Consider the following 26,068-nt stretch of genomic DNA (forward strand, 5'->3'; position numbering starts at 1 on the left):
ATTTAAAGGAATGGCCACTGCCACCCCAAGCTTTAGCAACCACCACCCTGATCAGTCAGCAGCCGTCAACACCGAGGCAAGGCCTTCCACCAGTAAAAAGTTTACAACCTTCTGAAGGCTCAGATGATGGTTAGTGTTTTTTTGCCAATAAAGTATTTTTTTTTTTTTTATAAATTTATTTAATATTTGGCTGTGTTGTGTCTTCGTTGCTGCACGCAGGCTTTCTCTAGTTGCTGCAGGCGGGGGCTGCCCTTCGTTGCGGTGCGCGGGCTTCTCATTGCGGTGGCTTCTCTTGCTGCGGAGCACGGGCTCTAGGCTCGCGGGCTTAGTCGCTTCGCGGTATGTGGGATCTTCCCGGACCAGGGCTTAGAACCCGTGTCCCCTGCACTAGCAGGCGGACTCCCAACAACTGCGCCACCAGGGAAGCCCCCAATAAAGTATTTTTAAATTAAGGTCTGTACATTTTTAAGACATAATGATATTGCACATTTAATAGACTACAGTATAGTGTGAACATAACTTTTTTTTTTTTTTTTTTTTTTTTTCGCGGTACGCGGGCCTCCCGCCGCTGTGGCCTCTCCCGCTGCGGAGCAACAGGCTCCGGACGCGCAGGCTCAGCGGCCATGGTTCACGGGCGCAGCCGCTCCGCGGCATGTGGGATCCTCCCGAACCGGGGCACGAACCCTTGTCCCCTGCATCGGCAGGCGGACTCCCAACCACTGCGCCACCAGGGAAGCCCGTGAACATAACTTTTATATACACTACGGAACCAAAAAATTCATATGGCTCACTTTATTGCAGTGGTCTGGAACAGTCCCCACATTATCTCCAAGGTATGCCTGTATATTCTTTGCCTGCAACTAAAAAGGATTTGAAATATCAGTATGTATATAATATGGCTGAGAAAGCTAAAAAATTACTTATGCTAACAAAATTATTGTATTTCATTGTGAGTTACTGACAACCCTGATAAAGAAACTATCCAAGTTAAGGAAACAGTAGAGAGAAAACTCTTTCAGTTACTGAAATTCTTAAGGGTCAATAGGACCAAAGGAAAAAGGCACTCAGTTTCCTTTTCACTTGTTTTTGCCTTCAAGTTTTCCCCTTTCTAATCAACAAAAAATTTTGTTCAAAAGGAAAGGGAAGGTTCAGAAGTTTTACCCTTTATTTATCAAGTTAAATCAACCTGGGTGGTCCATTTGTCAAAAGGTGGGTAAGAAAGTTGCTATAAAAAATATACAAATATTAACATACTAAATATTTGAAAACCTTTTAAATTTAAATGTCACTTACATAAAAGCGCACAAATCATAAGTGTACAGCTTGATGAATTATCACAATTATTATCATCCAGGTTAAAAAATAGAACATAAGCCACACCCCAGGTTCCTTTCCCCTCCCCTCCCAATTGCTCCACCCCTTTCTTCTCCTCAAAGGCAACAATTATTTTGAGTTTTTTTTAAAATAAATTTTTAAAATTTATTTATTTATTTTTGGCTGTGTTGGGTCTTTGTTGTTGCACGCGGCGAGCAGCGTGGTGAGTGGGGTCTACTCTTCCTTGCAGTGCACGGTCTTCTCATTGCGGTGGCTTCAGTAGTTGTGGTACATGGGCTCAGTAGTTGTGGTGCACGGGCGTAGTTGCTCCGTGGCACGTGGGATCTTCCCAGACCAGGGTTCGAACTCGTGTCCTCTGCATCGGCAGGCGGACTCTCAACCACTGCGCCACCAGGGAAGCCCCACTTACCATTGTTTTTGTGAGATTGTCATTCTGTTCTGGGTAGCAGTAATTCATTTATTTTTATTGCTGTATAGTTTTCAATTGTAGAAATTTATTGACATTTATATCTCCACTTAACTGCTGATAGATACCTGGGTTGTTTCCAGTTTGGCGCCTCACAAGTAATGCTATAAACCTTTTTGTGTATGTGCTTGATGCATATGTATATCTATTTGTGTTTCTGTTTCTTCACATTGTCACCAATGTTTGTCAGTTTTTATTTTTAGCCATTTTTGTGGATGTATGTTGGTATCTCATTGTGGCTTTATTGTGTGTTCCATGAGAGCAAGGCCACATCTGTCCTGTTCATAGTTGTATCATTATCCAAAACCTGTTCATAAAACATAGTACAAATAATAACAGTAATACATAATAAAAAGGATTGATTTAAACAACTATACTGAGTTTTCAACTTAGGTATGTAGTTTTTATTTGCTAAAATGAATAGTTTTTATTGTTATGATTTTTTTGTTTTTGCGGTACGTGGACCTCTCACTGTTGTGGCCTCTCCCGTTGTGGAGCACAGGCTCCGGATGCGCAGGCTCAGCGGCCATGGCTCATGGGCCCAGCCGCTCCGCGGCATGTGCGATCTTCCCAGACCGGGGCACGAACCTGTGTCCCCTGCATCAGCAGGCAGACTGTCAACCACTGCGCCACCAGGGAAGCCCTATTGTTATGATTTGATGTCATAAATAAGTCCCAATGTTTTCCTTGATGTGAAAGAAAACGTAAACTACCTCACTTGTTCCCCCAGCACCCCACCCTTCCAAACACACATGTACAAGTTTAGGACAATGGCCCAGGGAGAACTAGCAGCCCTAGGGAAAGAAATGACATATCTCCCCAAAGCTTTAATTTTATTCAAATATTTTGATGGGGAAATTAAATATTTTAACTGGTAATTTTAGGTGTTTTTATTATATTAAACACAGACATAATGGTATCCAAACTGACTGAATATTTAGCTTATACAGAGAGTTGACTCACTTCAACGTCTAGCCCACATCCTTGGTCATAATATTCTTCTTGGCCATTGTGACTCCCTTAGTGGAAAAAGACTGGAAAGCTTTGATAATGATGGGGAATTAGTGAAGTGTTTCAGTTGTGCAGAATCATGATCCAATTTTTATTTTAGGAGGGTAATTCTGACTTGCAGTACAGAAGATGAGTTGGAGGGGGAGGGGGTGAGTGGAGAATGCATTGGAGGTAGGGAGATCATTAGGAGACTTTTGTAATAATTCAGGTAAGAGATAAATTGATCTGAACTTCAGAACACAGGACACAGAGAACAGGTACCAAGATTTCTAATTTTATTAGGTACTCACTATCATATTAACTATGACACTTTAAAAAAATCATCTAAACATCTAGTTATTGGTTGGTTTGTATTATACCTGTAGAAGTAACATACATATGTGATAATGATAAATGGAAACATTAATGAGTATTACTATTATTTCTTTATATTTGCAAAAGTCTAATGGACTTCAATATATTCAAAATTAGACTATATTATTTAGTAGTGTATCAATTTATCAATTTGCTGCATTATACATATCTTAAGAAATTTATAAGTATTGTCTCTGAGGTGAACAGTAGTTCACATAACATAAGCTTCAAGGAAAATCTATGTATCCATTATACAGCCTCCATCTTATTACAACTGGCATTTTTAATTGGACGTAAATAATTTACTACATGGCTAAAATGTTAATTTTCATTGTAATTTACAACAGAGAGATTTAAATACATTAGGGACACAACATTTTCTGTGACATGAATCCAGTTGAATTTCTAATAGGCTCACTTCAATTTCCAAAACTGTGAAGTGCTTAATAGATTCACACAGTGCTTTACAGCTTTTGAAGTGTTTTGACATTGTACAGTATCTTCTTTAATGTTCAAAAATGCTCAAAGTCAGCAAACCTGATATGTCACCCTCATTTTTCAGATTAAAAAACTGAGACTCGATTTACTGTGTTCGACAAACGTTATTTGTGCAATATTATGTGTCTACAAATTGTGAGTGGACTGGAATTCAGGTTTCCAGACTTTTAGCTTTGCTGTACTAGGTTCCTCGTCTAATATGGCTTCCAAGGACCCTGGTGTTTAGTAGTTGACATATTTCTTTTTTTGTTTGTTTTTTTTTTCTTTTTTTGCGGTATGCGGGCCTCTCACTGTTGTGCCCTCTCCCGTTGCGGAGCACAGGTTCCGGACCCACAGACTCAGCGGCCATGGCTCACTGGCCCAGCCACTCCGCGGCATGTGGGATCTTCCCGGACCGGGGCACGAACCCGTGTCCCCTGCATCGGCAGGCGGATTCTCAGTAGTTGACATATTTCTTAATCTCAATACTTCGGTTTTCATATCTGTAACAAGGAAGTAATAATCATACCTATTCATTGAATGATTATAAGGATTAATTTCGTTAATATATGTGAGGCTCTTAAAACAGTGTCAAGTTCACAGTAAGCCCTAAATGAATGTTGTTATACGTTTATTGTTTTAGCATATCCGATTGACTTGTAAGGAGGGTTGGGATCCTCATAGTATACACATTTGTAAAAGTCCCAGTTTAGTTTACATATTCGGTAAGTTCAATCGTGTACCTATGTGGGTAATATTTCTAATTTAATGACTTATGAAATGTGGTGACCCAATAATTCCATTAGCTTTACTTAATCACCCATATTTCATCTGTCCTCGCAATGCTCCTTCCAGGGAGAAAAGACTCCCAGGGTGCGGTAAGTGGACCTGTTTAGATATTTAAAAAAACAGAAATCAGTGGATTGTAGTAGAAAACTCAGCATATGAGATAGCCCGAGTGTGCTCAGAAGTGTAAGGTTCTGCCCGATCTTTCTTCGCCGAGAAGACGTTAGGGGAAACGTCACAAAGGACCCAGCTGGGAACTCTACAGGAAGTTAAAAAAATTGTTCAGCTTTGCAAAACACCTGGTGCTCAGCCATCCGTCTTTGGTAGTACAAAGACCTTAGTTAAGTAAGGTCTGTGTGGTTCTTTTTGACACCTTGGAAGACAGAGGTACAGCGCAGAAATAACAAGTTGTAACAAGCTAATTTAAGTACGTTCTGAGGGGTCCGGAGGTACCTGCACTTCCTGTTACTACAATTCAGGCCATAGTGCTGTCACCCCAAGTTTTTGAGAAACCCCCCCAGTCCGAATTCCTATTGGGGTCGCCTCGGGACTCAAGAGCACACCTGCGCGGGGCGGAACTAGTTCCGCGTAGGTGACTGCAGTACAGGACAGTTTCGCTCCCCTCGGCTAACAACACAGCTTCTCGCTTGAGTTACTTGTTAAAGGGTTGGCAGGCACACACCCTTCGCTCACTCGGGATCTCCCATTTCGGTCTGGAGGCTCAGGAGCCCCGGCCGTATGACGCTGTCATTGCTGCCCAGCAGCGAGCAGCGACATCCTAGCCAGGCTCGGCTGGGCATTCCGAGGCCGCACCCAGGGCAACGCCACTCTGACGTTCGCGTTCCGGAGGCCGCCATAGGCCCGCGTCGGAACCCAGGGCGACGTGTGGCGCGTGGACTCCATCAGATCCAGCCCTGAGAGAACCCGGTAGGCGCTTCCAGGCAAGGTTCTGTGCACCTGTTCCTTCCTTCTGCTCAAGTGTCTTCCCGTTCTGGGCAAAAGGGGACATGTCCGTCTCCAGAAAACACGAAGCGCGGCGGGAGCCTAAGCTAAAAACAGTGCGTAAGATTAACCCCAAAGCAAGAAGGTGCCTGGCACCTTTAAGCTGTTTGGAAGTTCACGTGACCCACTAAGTGCCGGGCCCCGCGGTCACGTGACGGCGCGCGCGCCCTCGCGCAGGGAGAGCCGGCTGGCGCTGTGCGCGCGCCTTTGCCGCTGTCTCCCTGCCCCTCGACGGGAGGGTGAGGAGCGGCGGAGTCATCGGGCGACTGGGTCCGGGTGCGCGTGCGCAGCGAACAGCTGTCACCCAGTGCGGAACAAGTCTCCCAAATTTCCCGAATCTCCCTGGGCTGGAGGCCACCGTTTGCCTTCTCACCTTCCTCTTCTGGGTCGTGTCCTCTCCCCCGCTCGCGCGCCAGGTAACCGCTTTTCCGGAGTCCGGGGGATGGGGACGGTGGGGGGAGGGGCCCGGGCGGTCTTCCTGGCACTGCCCCGCTCTGCGCGGGGCAGCAGGGGGTGCCGGCGTCCGGCGGAGCGGAGACGCCGGGCCAGAGACGCTAGGTCCGCGGCCGCCGCGACTGTCACGCTGGCGAGAGAGCGGCCGGCCATGGTCTTGGGGTGGGAGGCGGGAGCCAGTGACAGCCCGCTCCGGCCCTCCGGGGGTTCGGTCCCCAGGCTCGCCGTTCTCCCGGGGGCCGGAGTCAGGGTCGCGCTCCTTGGAAGGGGCGCGCGGGTGGTCCGGGGATGCCTACTCCTTACCTTTCCCCTCCCAGCCCGGTCTGCGGTGGACTCCGCGGAGGCCGGGCCTGGTGCGCCCCTCGGGGCTATCTCTTCCCTGGGACTCTCATGACCCGCGGGGTGAGGGTGAGGGCTCCTCTCCAGACTACCCCACCGTAGGTAGCCAGCTCCTCTCTCGGGTCCGTCCTTAGCCCCTGTGGCTATCCTTTTGGTTTTTCCGGCGTGGGGCCATTTCTTCCTGCAGTGCCTCTAGCCACGATGCGGTGTAGACAGTGGGTGCTTAATAAATATGAGTTGGATCGGGTCGCGTGGAATGCCAGGCATAGGACGTGGCGGGGGGTGGGAATGTGAAGAAAGGAGCCAGGCAGGCTGGGGCTCCGGGCTCGAGCTTGGGGTTTTCCTCGGGGCTCAGCAAATGAAACCAGCAGGGCTCGATTCGGATGCTTTCCGGGTGAACTCGGAGCCAGTCTCCCCTTGAGCTGCAACCACGCACGTCTGCACGGTCTGGTTTTGGTTGTGGGCGAATGCCAGGGAGCGTTTTTGTGTGGTTCCTCCCCCTGGAGAAGAGAGGGCAAACTTTTTTTTTTTTTAGTAGTTGGTAAATTACCCTGCAGGGTGATTTATCAAGCGCTGCTTCGGAAGTGTAGGTTAAAAGTTGCAGTCGGTCCACTCTTAACCCTTGTGGAAGTTTTTTGGTAGGCTCGGTTCACCTACGTTCGGACCAAACTTTGCCCTATTTCACCCACTTGAATTTGCAGTATTTTTTATTTTTAATCTCGGGAAACTCAGCGTCACTGTTTCTATGGCAACGGTTACTAATATTCTAATTTCGAAGTGTCGTGTTTGAAAATTAGTGGCTTTAAATGTTAAAGGTCCATTTTTACTTTGTAGCACTCAGTTCTTTATGATCATTAGTCTAGTTCTCCTACCTTGCGGGTCCCCTCCCAACTCCCAGGCTTTGTTTTGGAATGTGTCACACGGTTCGGGTCTTTTAGGCCCTCTTTCTTCCAATTTAAGGTCTTATGAAAAGTTAGCACATAATCTTTACAGCACCCTACGAACTTGGCAATACAATTTAAATCGGAGACTTGTTTGATTTTATTAACAGACTAATCTGTTGCTTCTGTAAAGTTAAAAACATTTTAAACATTGCATGTGCACAAATGCTTAAAAGAAGAATCTGTTAACATTCAGTAAGAATGCAGATTTTAAGAGGCTGAACAGGTACTTAATTGTAAAAGAGCTTCTTAGACTTAAATTTCAATTTAAGGACGAAAATCTGGTATACTGAGTTCTCTTCTAGACATCGTAATCATACAGGGCTAGGTTAGGTGCCGCTGGGGTACAGTCTGAATTCTTTGCTCTTCGCATCGTTTTCTAATTGCCTGTTGATTGCCTTTTCTCCTCTACTAGAATGTTAGAGCTCTGACAGGTTTTGAGTGTGTGTGTATGTCTTCTTTGTTCTATTTCCAGCAGTTTACCATAGCGCCCCAGTGCTCAAAATACCCTCTTTCTTAATAACAGCTTTATTGAGATATAATTCACATACCATAAAATCCACCTATTTAAAGTGGATTTTTTTTCATGGTATTTAGTATATGTATAGAATTGTGCAACCATCAGCACAATCAATTTTAGCACAATTTTATCACCTCAAAAAGAAATACTTTCCCATTAGCAGTTACTGTCCATTTCTTCCAAATCCAATCTTCACCCCAGCCCCAGACAAGGACTAATCTGCTTTCTGTCTCAGTAGACTTGCCTGTTCTGGACTTTCCATATAAATGTACTTATATAATACTTGGTCTTTTGTGGCTAGAGTTTTTTCACTTAGCATAATATTTTCAGAGTTCATCCATGTTATATATAGCATATTTCAGTACTTTATTCATTTTTATGGCTGAATAATATTCCACTGTATGGATATATCACATTTTATGTGTTTGTTGGTGGGCGTTTGGGTTGTTTGTACATTTTGGCTGTCATGAGTGATGCTGCTGTGAACATTCATGAACTAGTTTTTGTATGTATTTTTTTTTTTTAACTCTTGCGTATATACCTAGTAGTGGCATTTCTGGATTAAACATTTTCTCTTGAATGAGTGAATGAGCAGGTAGGGATAGTAGTATTGATAGGCCCCTTTGAGGGGTCTATTGACTCTTTCCTGCTTCACTACCAAGACCACTTCTTAGAGGCAGAATTCTCTGTGTGTGGCTTTGTCCTGAGTGTAGTGTTGTGTTTTTCTTGTCTGGATGTCATTAAGATCGTCCCTTTCTGTTAGCCCAGTCTTTTTTCGTACGTAATACTCATAATGATTATTCCCTTGATATTGATTTATTTGCTGTATGTTTATTAGAGATATGATGATAAAACAGGTACGTTCCATGCTGTCATTAAACTCAGTGTCTAATGCAGGTCTTTCAGTCTTTTAAAATTTATATTTTCTTTTTTGTACTATGAATAGTTAATGCTTCTCTCCCTACCTTCATTTCTAATATGAATTTCTTGGGAGTTGTACCATAGTTAAAGTCACTACATTTTCTTTATCCTTATCAATCTAGAAGGCTTTATGGAGCCTAAAATATAAATTTAAAATACCGGATTTTTATCTTTTTCTCCCTGCAGCTTCACCCCCCCCTCCCCTCCCCAAAGATTCCCCTGTGCCCCTACTCTTTACACCCTTTGGGAGAAGATGCTGATCATCTAAGTCCACACTTGTAGGGCCTAATCCTTTTCCCACCTAAGCAATTGGGACGTTCCCTTTGAGGAGTCTATCTACCTTGTTTCTCCTTCAGTGGCCTCACCTCATTCTTTCCCTGAGTCCTCTCAACAAGGCTTTGCTCAGCCAGTCTCCTCCCTCTCCCCAGTTGCCTAGCTTGGTGGGGTTCGGTACCCAGCACACATTCTTGTTCTCTCTGCCTAGCAGCCTGTGCTTCTTTGTCTGGTTAATTCCATCTCATCCTTCAGATAGCTCAGCTCAGTTGTCACTTTAGGTTAGTCTTTCCTCAGTCCTATATACTTGCCATAGCAGTGTTCTGTAATCTCATTTATAGACTTAAGTCTAGCTGTGTATCACTCTTTACTTTCCATCCCCATGTATGCACAGAAAAAGCTCCACATGAAATACTGCAAGTGGTTACTTCTGGGCAATGGGAGTATGGTTCATTTGTCTCCTTCGTGTTTATGTGCATCTTTGGATTTTTCTCCTATATATCAGTGTGACCTTTGTGAGCAGGAGAAAAAACCAGTTAAAATCCATGTTTGTTAGAAAATCTGGCAACAGGAGACTTTAGAGGAAAAAATATCATTAGTAATTGCCATTTTTAACCTTTTTTGTTTTGTTTTAATAACCTAGATGAGATTTTACTATAGCTTTTCAACATCAAGCTTTTATTACATTTCTGTTCTTTCTCATATGTAGGGACTTCTAGGGATCAGTGAGGTTGCCTGGGGTGGTCTTCCCTAGAAGCTTGAAATTAAGCTGATTCTTAGGGACCAGAACATAGCATCTATTTGGGTATGAGAAATGAGTTTGTGCTAAATAACTCATTTCCCTTTTTTTCTCTGAGAAATGTCCTTATTTATACATTTGTATGTTTCATAGTACAGTTTTTCCTTGCAGAATTGCTTGTTATTTGCGCCATTTGTTTTATTTTTGCTGTGGTTTATTCTGCCTAGTAGTGGGTACTTGTCTTCAATAGATAACACCACCTATGTGCCATGCGCTGTGTTAGATGTGGAGCATATTGTGAACACAATAGACAAGTGATTCCTTACTGTTTCATAAAAGAGGATTGTTTTGAATGTGACTGTTTAGTTACACCGTTGCTCTTGCTCTGTATTTCCAGATACACAGTGGCTTCAGCTGCTGTGGTATTTATGAATTGCTGCTCCATACAGACTAAAATTTTTTTTTAAGTTAATTTTTATTTTATATTGGAGTATAGTTGATTTACAATGTTGTATTAGTTTCAGGTGTACAGCAAAGTGACTCAGTTATACATATACCTTTTTTTTTTCAGATTTTTTTTCCCCATAGAGTTTATTACAGAGTATTCAGTACAGTTCTCTGTGCTCTACAGGAGGTCCTTGTTGATTATCTGTTTGATATATAGTTGTGTGTGCATGTTAATCCCAACCTCTGATTTATTCTAATTTATCCCCCCTCCCAACTTTTCCCCTTTGGTAATCATAAGTTTGTTTTTCTAAGGCTGTGAGTCTGTTTCTGTGAGACTTTAAAATTCTAGATTCTTCTGGGTTTGTATTATACATTACTGTGGGTAAATATTTAAGGAGCAGAATAATGTATAATCAAAATCGTTTTGGTGATGACTGTTTTATATTTCCATTCAGTTTTAGTTATTAATTTGGCATCTCTACCCGTTAACCATAACAGGCGAAACTGTGATCTTTCCTCTCCGCTCTGCTCCTCTGAGTTTTTCTTGTACCTCACTCCATTTCTTTGTTAACTTGGGAAACCTGAGGGTTATCCCAGACACCTCATGGCTCTTCAGCCCTCGCATTTGTACCATCACCAAACCTGTCACTTCTGCTTCCTAAATATGAATCAGATCAGTCTTCTAGTCTCCACCTGGTACCACCTCTGTATCCACTCTACCCCCCTTGATATCTCTTCTCTACTCAGTGATCTCTTAAAATGCAAATTGATCATTCTAATGGCCCTCGGGACATTGAAAAGTCCTGCATTATCTCTTCCTATCCCAAGCTCCCCCACTAAACCTTATTTATCAATAGATGGTTCTACCTTTCTGCCCAGTGGCTTTTCTTTTTTTTTAATTAAATAAATTTATTTATTTATTTATGGCTGCAGTTGGGTCTTTGTTGCTGCATGGGCTTTCTCTAGTTGCGGCGAGCGGGGGCTGCTCTTCGCTGTGGTGAGCGGGTTTCTCATTAAGGTGGCTTCCCTTGTTGCGGAGCACGGGCACTAGGTGCGCACACAGGCTCAGTAGTTGTGGCGCATGGGCTTAGTTGCTCCGCGGCATGTGGGATCTTCCCGCACCAGGGCTTGAACCCGTGTCCCCTGCATTGACAGGCAGATTCTTAACCACTATGCCACCGGGGAAGCTGCCCAGTGGCTTTTCATTTCCCCAGACCTTACAGACCCTTGCTGAAATTGCCATTTTCTGCCAGGCAGATTTTCCTTCCCACTCTCTTCCTTTCCAAGTACATCTTTCTGGTCTCTGCTTGAATGCAGTTTCTCAGACAATCCTGACCTGTCACCCCTACCTTTTCCCCAGTCTAAATCAGCTTCCCTAATGATAACCGATCCTAATTTACTAAACATTTTCTTCCATAACACTTAGCAGTTTATAATCTTATATTTATGTGATTATGTGATAATTCGTTTCTAAACTGAAAGAATTCTACAACGGCAGGGATCAACTATTATTCACTTACATCACAGCAGCACACTGCTGTCTCACCAGCACTATAGTATAGGTGCTCAGTAAACCTTTGTTATACAAATTAATGACATTTACATATATGAAAAAATTAAGGAAATTAAAAAATTAAAATCAGGCACACGGTAGGAAGTACCTTTTACCCATCCGGACCACACACACACACACACACACACACACACACACACACACACACTATAAAACTGAAACAAAAATTTCACAAAACAATAGTTTGCCACCTGTTCTGTACTCTGATATTGTCTGTACTCTGATACTGTATAACATATTATAAAAATATTGATATAACCCACTAAATCAGGTAAGACTGCTGAAGGCAGTTTGAATAGCAGAGGTCTAAGGCAATCCATTAGCCCCTTCCCCCCTTTTGAAACACAATTACTATTTTCTTAGTCTTATCTGATGGGAAGTATAAGTATAGCTTTAAATATCACCTTCCAACCCCCCTCACACGTTTAAAGAATTAGCTGTTGCCAAAAGCTAGTTATTCTTAGAAGTTCTGGCCTGATCTCAAAGGAGGGTTGCTTAAGGTCAGGTTGAGAAAAATCTAAACCTGACTCGTTTTAGGTCTTCTCTTCCAGGTTTCTCTGGGGCCACTAATAGCACTCTTCCACCCTGCTTCCTTGAGCTCATTACAGGTGTGTTTTAAGGCTGGCTGCTCATCAATTTTATTTTCTCAATTTATTACAAACCAAACAATTCCAGAAATGAAAACAAGGGGATCAAGGCAAACCAGTAAGTATTTGTGAAGGTATGAATTAAGGAGCCTGGCCGGGCATGAGTGTCACGTTCAGCGTATCACTAGAGCTTATCCTTAGGGCTGTGGTTCTCATTTGTTCACTTACCAGAACTCCTGTGAGGAAAAAGCTTGGTGCTGTTTAGCCCCACCGTGAAATATTGATCTCTTATATATTTTGCTAACTAAATTATTAGAAATAACCTAAGTGTCTAGCACAGGGTCTATTTTAAGTGAACTCTATGCTCTGCTATTACTAACTTGGAAGAATATTTAAAAACATTAGGTAATTCCAAACCTTCTTTGTTTAATGAAAAAAAGCAATGAACAAAATTGTATACATTGTATGATCCTAGTTGTGTTTAAACATGTTTATAAATGTGTATATGTCTAGAAAAAATACACCGGAATGTTAACTTGGTGGTGGGATTACTGGTAATTTTGATTTCCCTTCATTAAAAAAATTTTTTTTGAGAATGAACATTATTATATTTATAGTAAGAAAGGCTCAGTTGAAAAAAAAATTCCTATACATTACCACGTATTTGCAAATAGGAAAAATAACACCTTTCTTAAAGTGGTGGTTAGGGACTTCCCTGGTGGTGCAGTGGTTAAGAATCCGCCTGCCAATGCAGGGGACACAGGTTCGAGCCCTGGTCTGGGAGGATCCCACATACCGCGGAGCAGCTAAAACCGTGTGCTACAGCTGCTGAGCCTGCGCTCTAGAACCCACAAGCCACAACTACTGAGCCTGCGCACCATACCTACTGAAGCCCACATGCCACAGAGCCCGTGCTCCACAACAAGAGAAGCCACTGAAATGAGAAGCCCGCGCAACGCAACAAGGAGTAGCCCTCGCTTGCCACAACTAGAGAAAGCCCGCGTGCAGCAACAAAGACCCAATGGAGCCAAATAAATAAATAAAATTTTTTAAAAGATACACTTTAAAATGGTGGTTAGAGGCCAGGTTTCTAGTGACTGTGTTTTGGGAACCTCTGTCCAAGCAGGACTTACATTCTACCTTCATGATATGTAATCTTGCACTGCACAGTGTTCTATGTATCTGCTCCTAGCTTGCATATTTTTCCTTTTCTAAGTTATCAAAGTTTACTAAGCCTTGTTTTTTATCTTTTATTTTGCTGAAATCTCTCCCTGGCATGCTCAAGCATGTTGATAATGAATATTCACTTATGGTTGATAATTTAGAAAGTCCTAATAGCCCTTATTAAACCCTGCAGTCTGGCGTGAGTTGAAGGGATGGAGAGGGTTTGGGATGAACTAGGGTGTATACAGGTGATACCTTTCTGTTAAATTTGGAAAATGTCTAGTTATAGTGGGACTTAGAAACCAAATTGAAGGAAACATATAGTAACAGTTTGTAATGTGTAATCATCAGTAAAATTTCCCAAAGCTGTATTTAAAATTATTTAGGCGTTTAACACTCAGGCCTTAGTAGATTAAATTAAATATTTGAAAATATATTTGATAACTGTACAAAATACATATTCTAAGTATTGATTTACTATTTACTAGAGAAGGAATGGGAAAAGTTTGAAATTAGAGAGAAATGTCAAAATAAGGACAGTTGGCCAGATAGGACCTTTTGGAGTGTGTGTGTGACAGTGACAGCACTTTTGGGGGATTACGTATTCTTGTTCTCATTTTCAGCATTGCAGGTTCAGAAATCTGAACTTTTCCCAGTGATCCAGAGTATGTCAGGCATTGGAGGACCAAGGTCCTCAGTGTCACTCCCTAATCAAACTCACAGGAAGAACCAGAACTCAGACCCAAGGCATACATGTTTGTTCCTCAGGGCTCTTTCTAGAAAGTCTGGTCCCTGGGAAAGTACACATTATTTGGTGACAGGCAGGTCCCACAGATGGAGATGGTAGCATTGAGGAGTAATCTAAACTGGGGTATTTTTCACCTGCTGGGCTTCTCTTGACTCTTAGAAGTACTCACTTCTGTTCATTAGGACATTCTTCCTGCAGGTACGTTTTTTCTGTTGAAGGAGGTTAAAGAAGACACATTTCTTCACTTTGGCTCTTTCTTTATCTCCACCTTTTAACTCTTTTTTTGCGCTGGACATTTGTTTAAATTCTAGTCCTGAGGACATCACTTTGTTTCTCTGATTGAAAATCAGTCTTGTTGCTTTGGTTCTGTTTTGGGAGTCCATCAAATACTCAGCAAGGTCACGGGCTTCCCTCTGAGTGGGAGACTGATGGTACTGATGAGTCTTATTTATTTATTTATTTTTGCTGGTAGCTTATCTCATCCATTTTGTTTTTATTTAATTTTCAAAAGGAACCCTCGCCTAAAATTTGGACACTTTACTGAGAACTCTTAGTCTACAACATTCAGGCAGCTTTCATTAGCAGGAAGAATCTAGCCCTGAGATAGGGAAATTCATTTTTCATTCCTTTTTGATAATTTTATTTATTTTTGTTTATTTTTAAAATTTTACTTTATTATTTATGTACATATATGTTAAAGAAGTATTATTTTAAGTAGGCAGTGCAAGGTATACAACAAGGTATAAAACTGAGAAGGTGTAAATGGGTAAAAAGTACATATTCTTACCTTTGGCCATCAGATAGGCATTTCCTCTTATTAGTTAACCATTGTGAAAACTGTTTCTTTTGGGGCTTTCCAGACATAGTCTATATATTCTTTATAAGATATCTTGTACAAGCATATGTGTGTATATGCATATGTATGCATTTTTTACACAAATGGTAGTACCTATACTTACTGCTTTGAATATTTTTTTTTCATTTAACTGTAACTTGCATGTGACCTTCCCCTCCTCCCCTCAGTTTTATTGAGGTATAAATGACATACAGCATTGTATAAGTTTAAGGTGTACAACATAATGATTTGGCTTACATACATCATGAAATGATTACAACAGTAGGTTTAGTGAGCATCCATCATCTCATATAGATACAACACTAAAGAAATAGAAAAAAAATTTTCCCTGTGATGAGACTCTTAGGGTTTACTCCCTTATCAACTTTCACATATAACGTACAGCAGTGTTAATTATGTTTATCATGTTGTATGTTATATCCCTAGTATTATAAATGAAAACTTGTACCTTTTGACTGCTTTCATCTAATTTCCCCTTTTCCCACCCCCTTGGATGAGATTTTTAAAATATAAATATAGAGCTTTTTTTTTTTTTTTTTGGGCTGTACCACATGGCATGCGGGATCTTAGTTCCCTGACCAGGGATCGAACCCATGCCCCCTGCAGTGGAAGCACAGGTTCTTAACCGCTGGGCCACCAGGGAAGTCCCTAGAGCTTCTTTTTTTAAAATGATTACACAGTATTGCATTGTATGTGTATGATAATTTATTTAACCAGTACAGTATTGAAAGTTATTTTTTTTATTTTCTTTGCGGTACACGGGCCTCTCACCGCTGCGGCCTCTCCCGTTGCGGAGCACAGGCCCCGGACGCGCAGGCCCAGCGGCCATGGCCCACAGGCCCAGCCACTCTGCGGCACGTGGGATCCTCCCGGACCGGGGCACGAACCCGTGTCCCCCGCATCAGCAGGCGGACTCTCAACCACTGCACCACCAGGGAAGCCCCCTGAAAGTTATTTTGATTCCTATTACAGCAATCTATATATGTACCATTACCTCAACATTTTAATTGTTGTAGCTTTATAATATATTTTTAGAGCTTTCCAGGTTATTCTTGTTTATTTTTCCTCATTATATCTAAATATGTCAAGTTATAAAAAACCTATTTATAGCTTTGGAAATAAACTTAATAGAGAAATGTAGAGAAATATCTTTAGAATATTGAGTTTTCCTGCCCCCAAATGTGGTATGCCTTTCCATTTAAGTCTTCTTTTAAGTCCTTATAAAGGATATTTTAAAGATATCTTTACACAGATCTTGTACATTTCTTAAATTTATTCCTTTGTATTTTAAAAATAATTTTCTTTTTTAACTTTGGGACAATCTCAGACTTTTAGAAAAGTTGCATTAATAGTACAAAGAACTTTTATTTCCTTGAAAAATTTGCCTTTATGCCCCTATCACTGGTCAATACTTGGGTGTGTGTTTCCTATAAAGACAGTTTCCTGCATAACCACAGTAATATACATTAAAAACAAGAAGTTAAATAACATTGATACATTACTGTCATCTAATCTTTAGACCTTTTACGTTTCACCATTTGTTATAGCAATCTTTGTAGCAAAAGTGTCCAGTCCAAATGATGCATTGCATTTTCTTGTTTTCAAGTTTCTTAAGTTAGCATCATTGTCTCAAATCGTCCTCAGTCTTTCTTTGATTTTCATTATATTGACACCTTTGAAGATTACAAGCCAGTTATTTTAGAGAATCCCTTACTTTTTGTTTGATGTTCCCTCATGATTATATTCTTGAGGCATCTTTGGCAGGAATATCACAGAGGTGATGCTGTATTTTAATTATATCTTATCAGGTGGCACACAACTTCATTTTGTTCTGTTACTAGTAATGTTCGATTTGATTGCTTGATTAAGACAGAATCTTCTATGCTTCTCTGCTCCAAAGTTATTCTTTTGTTTCAAAGAACTATGTACATATCTTGTTCCTTATCAGGCTTTCAATGTATTCATTTATTTTTGTCAATTTGGATTTATGGTTTCCTATTTTATTCAGGGAGTTATAATTTGTTAATATTATTTATACTGATGCTTCAGTTGTCATAGGTTTGGCCCCTGGGAACCCTTCAGGGTAAATTCTCTGTCCTTTTGACATGTCCCATCATTCTCTGAGCACTCCCTTCCTTTCAGGCACAGTGAGAGATTCAGGCTCATCTTGAACGTTCCCTACCTCAAATTTTTAGAAGCCAAGATCTAGGTGCTTATTGATATTGGAGTGTTGCTCCCATGCCCTCTCAGTGAACAGAGCTAGGGAATATGTGTATGTTCAGATATACTTATCCATATACACACACACACTCAATACACATACACAAAGAATTGTATAACACATGTACTACTACTGGACAATTCTTGTATTCCTGGAATAACATTTTGGTCATGGTTTATTATTTTAATGTGCTTTCGGATTTTGCTTGCTGATTTTTTTTTATAAGTTTATTTATTTATTTTTATTTTTGGCTGCGTTGGGTCTTCGTTGCTGTGTGTGGGCTTTCTCTAGTTGCAGCGAGCGGGGGCTACTCTTTGTTGTGGTGCATGGGCTTCTCATTGCGGTGGCTTCTCGTTGCAGAGCACAGGCTCTAGGCGCATGGGCTTCAGTAGTCGTGGCACGTGGGCTCAGTAGTTGTGGCTCGTGGGCTCTAGAGTGCAGGCTCTGTAGTTGTGGTGCACGGGCTTAATTGCTCCGTGGCATGTGGGATCTTCCTGGACCAGGGCTTGAACTCCTGTCCCCTGCATTGGCAGGCAGATTCTTAACTACTTTGCCACCAGGGAAGTCCCACTTGCTCATTTTTAAAAGCATTGTCATCAGTACTCTTAAAATTGTTTTGCAGTTTTCTTGGGCCAATTGTCAAGTTTTGTTACCCATTTTAGCCTTGCTTCTTAAGGATTTTAAAGCTTATTATTCTTTTTTCTTGTGCTCAGGAGCAGCTTAAGTAGCATTGGGTTATGTTTCTTAATTGAGCATAATTCTGTGCAACCATCTGGGCTTGGTGCTGTAGATTTATTCTTAATTTAGTGGGCTTTGGTTTGTTTGTTTTTGTGGTAGCAGGAGAGTTGAGCAAAGAGGTCAGTTATATTTAGGGTTTGGGTCTGAACCAAACAAATGCAAGTCTTTTTTTTCTTTTCTTTAAAAGGTTCATTTTAATAAGAGTGGTATTTAAAGAGTTGTCAGTCAGCATAGTTCTCAGTATCACACTGTTGAGGGAGTTTATGCAGAGGGACTGGGCCTCCCTCCATAAGACCAGGAAAATGGAGACATTTGTTTTGCTATTAACAACAAAGAAAAATTATGAGTCAAACAAACCAAATGCAGCCCAGGTAGAGTTCATTTCTGTGAACACTAAGGAAGGTTTGGCCTTATATTTTAGTATATTAAACCGTATTTTATAATCAGTAAGAAGCATTGGGTAACAGATTATGATTTTTCCTTTGTATCATGATTGTATTTGTGTTTATTATAATTTAGTTTAATATTTGTGAACCTGAGGAAAATTAAACTCATCTAGTAGACATTGAAAATATTTTTAGATGCGTTCGCATGTCAAGTATAGCGGACACTGCATATGGCTTATGCGATTGTGGATTGTTAGGAATATAATTTCCAAGTTTGCATATGAAATTGCACTTAAATATGTTCTCAAAGTGGTTCAAAATTTGGCTGTCGTTTTAATATTTTAAACTAAGAACCTAAGAGTAACTTACACGGCCTCCGGTGAGTTTTCTCATGGGTCTAAATGGTTTCGGTAATCTCAGATGTAAAAGTTACGCGGACTTCGCTGTAGGGTTGGCGGCTGTGCGAGTTTCACCCTGGGTGTCTATGCGGCTCCGTGATCCAGCTGCTGTGTGGGCGGCGCAGTGCTGGTTGACCAGCCCGCCTGCAGAGGGCGCCGCGGGCCGGTGGTAGCCAAGAAGCCGCAGCAGGTGCTGTGGGTCCACGGCAGCTCTCGCACTTCCGCTGAAGTGGCTCCTCCTCCCAAAGCACTCCGAGCGATACAGTCCAAGCCCAGCAATCTTTTAGTCAGAGCTCACAATCATGTGAAATACAAGTTTTGGAAACTGTTGAAATCGCCTTCTTTGTTGTGTGTGTCCTTGTCACACTGCTGCATAATAATAGAAAGTGCATCAAGTTTCTAAATTCTTCTTGGTCATAGGAGAACAATCCTTTTTTTCTATTCAAGCAGAAATATTAGTTGGCATTCATTGCATAATTTTCGGGGTCTGTCCGGACCCAAATTTTAATGTAATTTTCCCCAAAATTGGAATTAACAGAGAGTTAAGGTTTTTTTCCTTAATTCACATTTATTGAAAATTGATCAGAATTTCCCTTTTTAGCCCTTTTCATGACAGACACAAATCTCTCATAATCAGAAGGTTAAGTTTCCATGTTTTAAAAATGATTTTTATTCTTATAACTTTTAAAACATTTTTTTCCAAGTTTAAGCGTTTTATTGGTATGCAGATTAGAGATTACTTTTGGCTTCAAGTTAAAAATAGTAGGTTTGAAAGTAGAGTCCAACAGTAAAGAAAACATTGGTCATTTTAAATTAGTATTTTCTAAATTCTTAAAAAGAAGATTTAATGACACAGTGATGCTTTCTCTGTCTTGTGATCGCTGTTTATCAGGTACCTTTCCACTGAAAATTTAATTTTTTACTTTCTTCCAAAAGAGAATTTAGCAGTATGTCTACATTTATACTTACTGATTTTTTTTTCTTTTCTTTGTCTTCTCTGTACCTTTGACAAATTGAATCATAAGGTCTGTCATGACACTTTCCTGCATTGCAATGTAAGAAATCACTTGCTTTTATGAAACACTGCAAACTATTTCCTAGATAAAGAGATCTCTTATTTTGAATTACTGCTGTTTGTAAACTTTCTTTCCCCTTGCCATTATGATACATTTATGTGACAAGATTTCTTACCAGATTAGAGGGTATTAGTAGGATGCATAGTTCTCATAGCTAGAAAAGAATTTTATTCTAGTGTGCAAATGATTTTTTTTTTTTAAATATTTCTCTAGGCTGGGCTGTGTCTTAGTTGTGGCACATAGAGTCTTTAGTTGCAGCATGCGGACTCTTAGTTGTGGCATGCGTGCGGGATCTAGTTCCCTGACCAGGGGTTGAACCTGGGTCCCCTGCATTGCCCACTGGACCACCAGGGAAGTCTCTCTAGTGTGCAAATGAATTTCTACACAGATTACCTTTTTTTTTTTTTTTTTTTTTTTTTTTTTTGCTGTGTGTGGGCCTCTCACTGTTGTGGCCTCTCCCGTTGCAGAGCACAGGCTCCGGATGCACAGGCTCAGCGGCCATGGCTCACGGGCCCAGCCGCTCCGCGGCATGTGGGATCTTCCCGGACCAGGGCACGAACCCGTGTCCCCTAGCATCGACAGGCGGACTCTCAACCACTGTGTCACCAGGGAAGCCCCAGATTACCTTTTGATGCTAAAATTATTGTTGATGTTATAGTTGATGATTTTAAGTTCTTCCACCAAAGGAGCCACACTTGATTGTTCATTTAATCTATACATTTATAGGTATTTATAGTTGTGTTATTGTTTGTGTAACAGAGTAAGCTAAGGGAAGGAGAACTAAGCAAATTAATTCCTTTTTAAGGGCTTGAATACAAATACATAACCCAGCCGTAGGCTTTTTCAATTAAAATAATGCCACAGTATATAATTAAAAAAACAGTTTCAAGCCCTATGTTGGGGTGTTCATTGGGCTTGCAGGTCTGTCTTGCTTTGGTACCTTTAATATAAAAAAATATGATGTCACCAAAAATAAAAACTAGGAGTGATTATTTGCTTATTACTGGTAGATTTTTTATATTAAAGAATAGTTTCAGCAAAGAAGGAAAAAAAATTCTTGGTATTAATTTAAAGCATATTTAAAATTTCCAGGTATTTTCAGGAATTCATTACTTATATTGACTCATCATTTAAAAAAGATTTTATGTAATACTTGAGGCATGTGAAAGACGTGATGTACAGTACTATGAATTCATCCAGATATAAAACTTTGTTAGAGACTGTCATACAGAGTGAAGTAAGTCAGAAAGAGAAAAACAAATACCGTATGCTAACACATATATATGGAATCTAAAAAAAAAAAGATCATGAAGAAACCTAGGGGCAAGATGGGAATAAAGATGCAGATCTACTAGAGAATGGACTTGAGGATACGTGGAGGGGGAAGGGTAAGCTGGGACAAAGTGAGAGAGTGGCATGGGCATACATACACTACCAAACGTAAAATAGATAGCTAGTGGGAAGCAGCCACATAGCACAGGGAGATCAGCTCGGTGCTTTGTGACCACCTAGAGGGGTGGGATAGGGAGGGTGGGAGGGAGGGAGATGCAAGAGGGAAGAGATATGGGGACATATGTATATGTATAACTGATTCAGTTTGTTATAAAGCAGAAACTAACACACCATTGTAAAGCAATTATACTCCAATGAAGATGTTAAAAAAAAACAAAAACTTTGTGATTCTCTTCTATCCCAACTACCTTTGCTTAGCAGCCTTGTCCTGATTTTCTTTTATTGCTTTTTTTTTTTTTTTCTGAGCCATGTGGCTTATGGGATTTTAGCTCCCTGGCCAGGGATTGAACCCAGGCCCTTGACAGTGAGAACACAGAGTCCTAACCACTGGATGGCCAGAGAATTCCCAACCTTGTCCTTATTTTTATGTTCAGTATTCCTTCGCTTAAAAAAAAAAAAGATGTATCTTGTATGCATTTATCCTTAAAAAACAAATTAAACTTTATCTTCTAGGTTTGTAAATGGACATGTACTTTGACTAGTCCAAGACTTAACTTTCTGAGGTTCATCATATTTTTGGGAGTAGCTTTGGTTTGTTAACTTTCACTGCTGTATAATATTCCATTGGGTGAATATACTCTGATTTATTTATTGATTCTTCTGTAGATAGACATTGGAGTTGCTTTCTGAATGTCAGTAGAGCAGGGTTGTATGTATGTATGTATGTATGTATTTACCTGGCTGGCTGGCTGGCTGTGCTGAGTTTTCACTGCGGCACGTGAGATCTTCGTTTTGGCATGCGGGATCTTTTAGTTGTGGCATGCAACTCTTAGTTGTGGCATGTGGGATCTAGTTCCCTGACCAGGGGTCAGACCTGGGCCCCCTGAATTGGGAGTGTGGAGTCTTAGCCACTGGGCCACCAGGGAAGTCCCTAGAGCAAGGTTTTTAACTTCCGCACTATTGACATTTAGGGCTGGATAATTATTTTGTTGTAGGTGCTTTTCCTATGCATTGTAGGGCTGTTAAGCAGCATCCCTGGCCTCTCCCTCACTAGGTGTCACTAGCACTCCTCCAGTTGTGACAAACAAAGAGGACTGCAGTGGTTCCACACAATGCCAGTTTTCCAAACAGGATAAAAATCCCTCCCCTCCCCTTCTGGTAGAACCATTGTTGCCTTTGACCCATGTACAGTTTTAAATTATCTTAAAAGTTTCATACATATGGGGATTTAACATTTATCTTTTAACTTATAATTTTACAATTCCTCTGTTTTAGTAAATATATATCCCACATAAATACAAGCTCTTATTATTGGGTTCCTCAATAATTTTTAAAAGTATAAAGGAGACCTGAGATCAAAAAGTTTGAGAACATCGCTCTGTGCTTCCAATTCCCCACTTACAGAATAAGGTTAATAATACTACTTACCTCATAGGGCTGGGCTCTTGGGAGGATTAAATGAGTTAATTTTCCTATATTAACACTGTTATTATGTGCTCCCTATCCCCCATAGAAGGATAGCTCACCCTTTTTTGATCCCATTTACTTAAGACCCACTTCAAACTCACCTCTTCTTTATGCCTTCCCCCACAGTGGCCATCTGTGGTCTTGCCTTTTCCCCAGGAACTCCTGTAGCATTTATGTTTGTACCTTGAGTTTGACTCTGAAGTACATACTGCATGTATTTGTCAATTTTGCCAGGATTCCTCATTCTTCTGGATTTTTGCTATCTGACAAAGGGGAAGGAATTTCTGGTTAGTTGGCCAATCTTTTTTTTTTTTTTTTTGCGGTACGCGGGCCTCTCACTGTGTGGCCTCTCCCGTTGCGGAGCACAGGCTCCAGACGCGCAGGCTCAGCGGCCATGGCTCATGGGCCCAGCCGCTCCGCGGCATGTGGGATCTTCCCGGACCGGGGCACGAACCCGCGTCCCCTGCATCGGCAGGCAGACTCTCAACCACTGTGCCACCAGGGAAGCCCAGTTGGCCAATCTTTATTACTGTTGTTTTCCATGTGATTTTGGTTGAGTTAGGCAGTTATCCTGGGAGGAATTCTTTTTACTTTTGGCTTCTGCATCTAGAGCCAGATGGAAGCACATTTCAAGCACCTGAGCCTCCCTTTCCACCTTCTTGCCCATTTAGTTGTCCACAACAAAATTTGAAAATATCTTTTCAAAGCTGTGTGACCTTGAATGAGTTTGTTAACCTCTTGATGTTAAGTTCTTGAATGTTAGCTGCCTCTGCTGTTAGTAATGCAGAGTCTTCTGCTTCTGCTTGGTAACACATTTGGGGATTGATGGGAGGAATCTTAGGATGACTTTGTGGTCTGCCTCCATTAACTTTTCTATAGTGGGCATGCCTCTTTCAATAGTCAATGCTTGTGTTCAGCATTTTTGAGATTGCTCTCATATCTTTACCTATCTAAGATAAAGTTTTTTCTTTCCACCTTATTGCCTCCAGGTCCTTGAAGTTAAATAATTTTAGCAGGCAAATTCTTTGATTAATCTTATTTAGCTATAGAAAGAGAGGGTTGTCATTTGAATGAATGAATGATTTAGGAGGGGTAGTTAGAAAGGTCTGAAAATCTGTGTGCTTTAGAGGAAAATAATGGGATTACTTATCTTAAATGTCAAGCTGAAGAATTGGAAATTAAAGTGGTTTACCAATGTCATTTCAGATTCCACTTGAATGGCTTCCAATTGGAAGCCATTTTTACTAAGAGAATGGTTTGTTGAGAATGTTACCTTTGGAAGTTTCATCTATCTAGGTAGAGGTTGGGGGTCTGTAGAGTTAAGAACTCGGAAACTAGGAAGGTAAATAAGAACTTCAACTTGAGTAAGTTACTCCATTTTTATTAATGTAAATAAGCAATTCCTTTCATCCCTCCACCCTCTCTTCTTTTTCCTCTCTCACATGTAATGCTGGGCTCATGAAGGATCTTAGAGATCATTTAGTTTATTGGTTCCCAGATTTGAAAAAATAAGCTGGACTGACATAGGCTTGTCAACTTTTAATTTTCTAAAGTAAAAATTATAAAAGAAAACTTACTATAACTTACTGTTCAAAAAAGCACCAACAAAGCAGAAAGAGCATTCTTCAAGAAGAAGAAGTGTAACTTTATGAAAAGTCAGAACACTTCCATTCCTGTGTTTTAGTGAACTGACGGAACCACTGCCCACTAGTGTTTAGGAACACTGGGCTTGTTTAATTTCCTAAGTTTAAAGGTTACCAAGACTAAACATTAACAAAGATGAAGTGCTTATACCTCTGGGTATAGATGGAACCACAGCTCAGACCACTTCTGTGGCCATGATCTAGTCCAGTGGTTCTTAACTATTTTTGGGGTCATATGTGATACATTTTTGAGAGTGATGGGAGCTATAGATCCTCATCTTGGAAAAAAAAATTGGACAAGAACAGTGTTAGGACTGAAAAGAATACCAAACTATAGGTGAGACCATGAAAAACTTATGCTAATACATTCGAATGGACAGTTTTCCAGAAAAATACAAATGCTGAAATGTATTCAAGTTGTAGAAATATACCATCTGAGAGTTTTTATTCTGTAGTTATATGTCTTACCACAAAGAATACCAGGTTCAGATGGTTTTGCAAGCTAGTTCTACAAAGTACTCAAATTATACCTAATTTCAACCCTCACAAACTCAAAATTTCCCTCTTTTCAGGAACACTTCCCAACTCATTTTTTCAGGCTAGCAAGTGTTTTTTTTTTTTTTTTTGGCTGCGTTGGGTCTTGCTTGCTGCATGCAGGCTTTCTCTAGTTGCGGTGAGTGGGGGCTGCTCTTCATTGCGGTGTGCAGGCTTCTCATTGTGGTGGCTTCCAGGCACGGAGCACAGGCTCTAGGTGCGCGGGCTTCAGTAGTTGCAGCATGTGGGCTCAGTAGTTGTGGCGCACGGACTTAGTTGCTCCAAGGCCTGTGGGATCTTCCCGGACCAGGAATCGAACCCCTGCATTGGCAGGCAGATTCTTAACCACTGTGCCATCAGGGAAGTCCCAGGTTAGCAAGTCTTAATACCAGCACCAGATGAGGACAATATGAATAAGGAAAATTACTAGCTTCACTTATGAAGATAGGATAGGAAACCTTAAATGAAATATTAACACAAATAATTCCACAGTGTGCAACTCTGACAATACATTATCATCAGATTGGGTGCATTCCAGAAATATAGGTTGGTTCAACATTTAAATTATATTTAATCTCAATAGTAAAGGAGAAAACCCATCCTAATAGATATAGAAAAAGCATTTGATAAAATTCTTTTAAAAGCAAACCAACCCCGCCCCCTCCCAATAAAACAAAAAGCCTAGAGAAAGGGATAGAACAGAACTTTTCTAACCTTTTAAAGGGAACCTATACATAGTAAACATTATTCTGAAGAGTAAAGATTAAAAGCATTCCCTTTATAATAAGACATTCTACTGTCACTCCTCTTTAGCACTAGGATGCCCTAGCCAGGTCAGTAAGATTAGAAAGAGAAATAAAATGAATGAGTATTGTCAAGGAAACAACAAAAAAATTACTATTCTCAGATGATTTTCACATGATCAATATAGAATCATTAAATAATCTATAGACAAATTTTTGGAAACAAGATTATTAGCAAGGTAGCTGGATATGAGACCATTTAAAAGTTAATGACATTTTTATGGGGCTTCCCTCGTGGTGCAGTGGTTAAGAATCTGCCTGCCAATGCAGGGAACATGGGTTCGATCGCTGGTCCGGGAAGATCCCACATGCCGTGGAGCAGCTAAGCCTGAGCGACAACTACTGAGCCTGCGCTCTT

At 40.8% G+C, this 26,068-nt stretch overlaps 1 protein-coding gene across 5 annotated transcripts in view; it reads left to right on the plus strand.

Moving 5' to 3' along the window:
- The first annotated feature begins 4,142 nt into the window (after window positions 1–4,142).
- Window positions 4,143–26,068, plus strand: part of KDM4C (lysine demethylase 4C) — a 428,305-nt gene continuing 406,379 nt past the window's right edge. The window contains exon 1 of one of the 5 annotated variants that reach the window (XR_004350381.1): window positions 4,143–5,847. The gene's annotated coding sequence lies outside the window, so the exon portion shown is untranslated. The remainder of the gene's footprint in view (window positions 5,848–26,068) is intronic. The other 4 variants (XM_032634921.1, XR_004350380.1, XR_004350379.1 and 1 more) reach the window with 4 other exon arrangements.

This window comes from Phocoena sinus, chromosome 6 (genome assembly GCF_008692025.1).
Source record: "Phocoena sinus isolate mPhoSin1 chromosome 6, mPhoSin1.pri, whole genome shotgun sequence".
Taxonomy (NCBI): Eukaryota; Metazoa; Chordata; class Mammalia; order Artiodactyla; family Phocoenidae; genus Phocoena; species Phocoena sinus.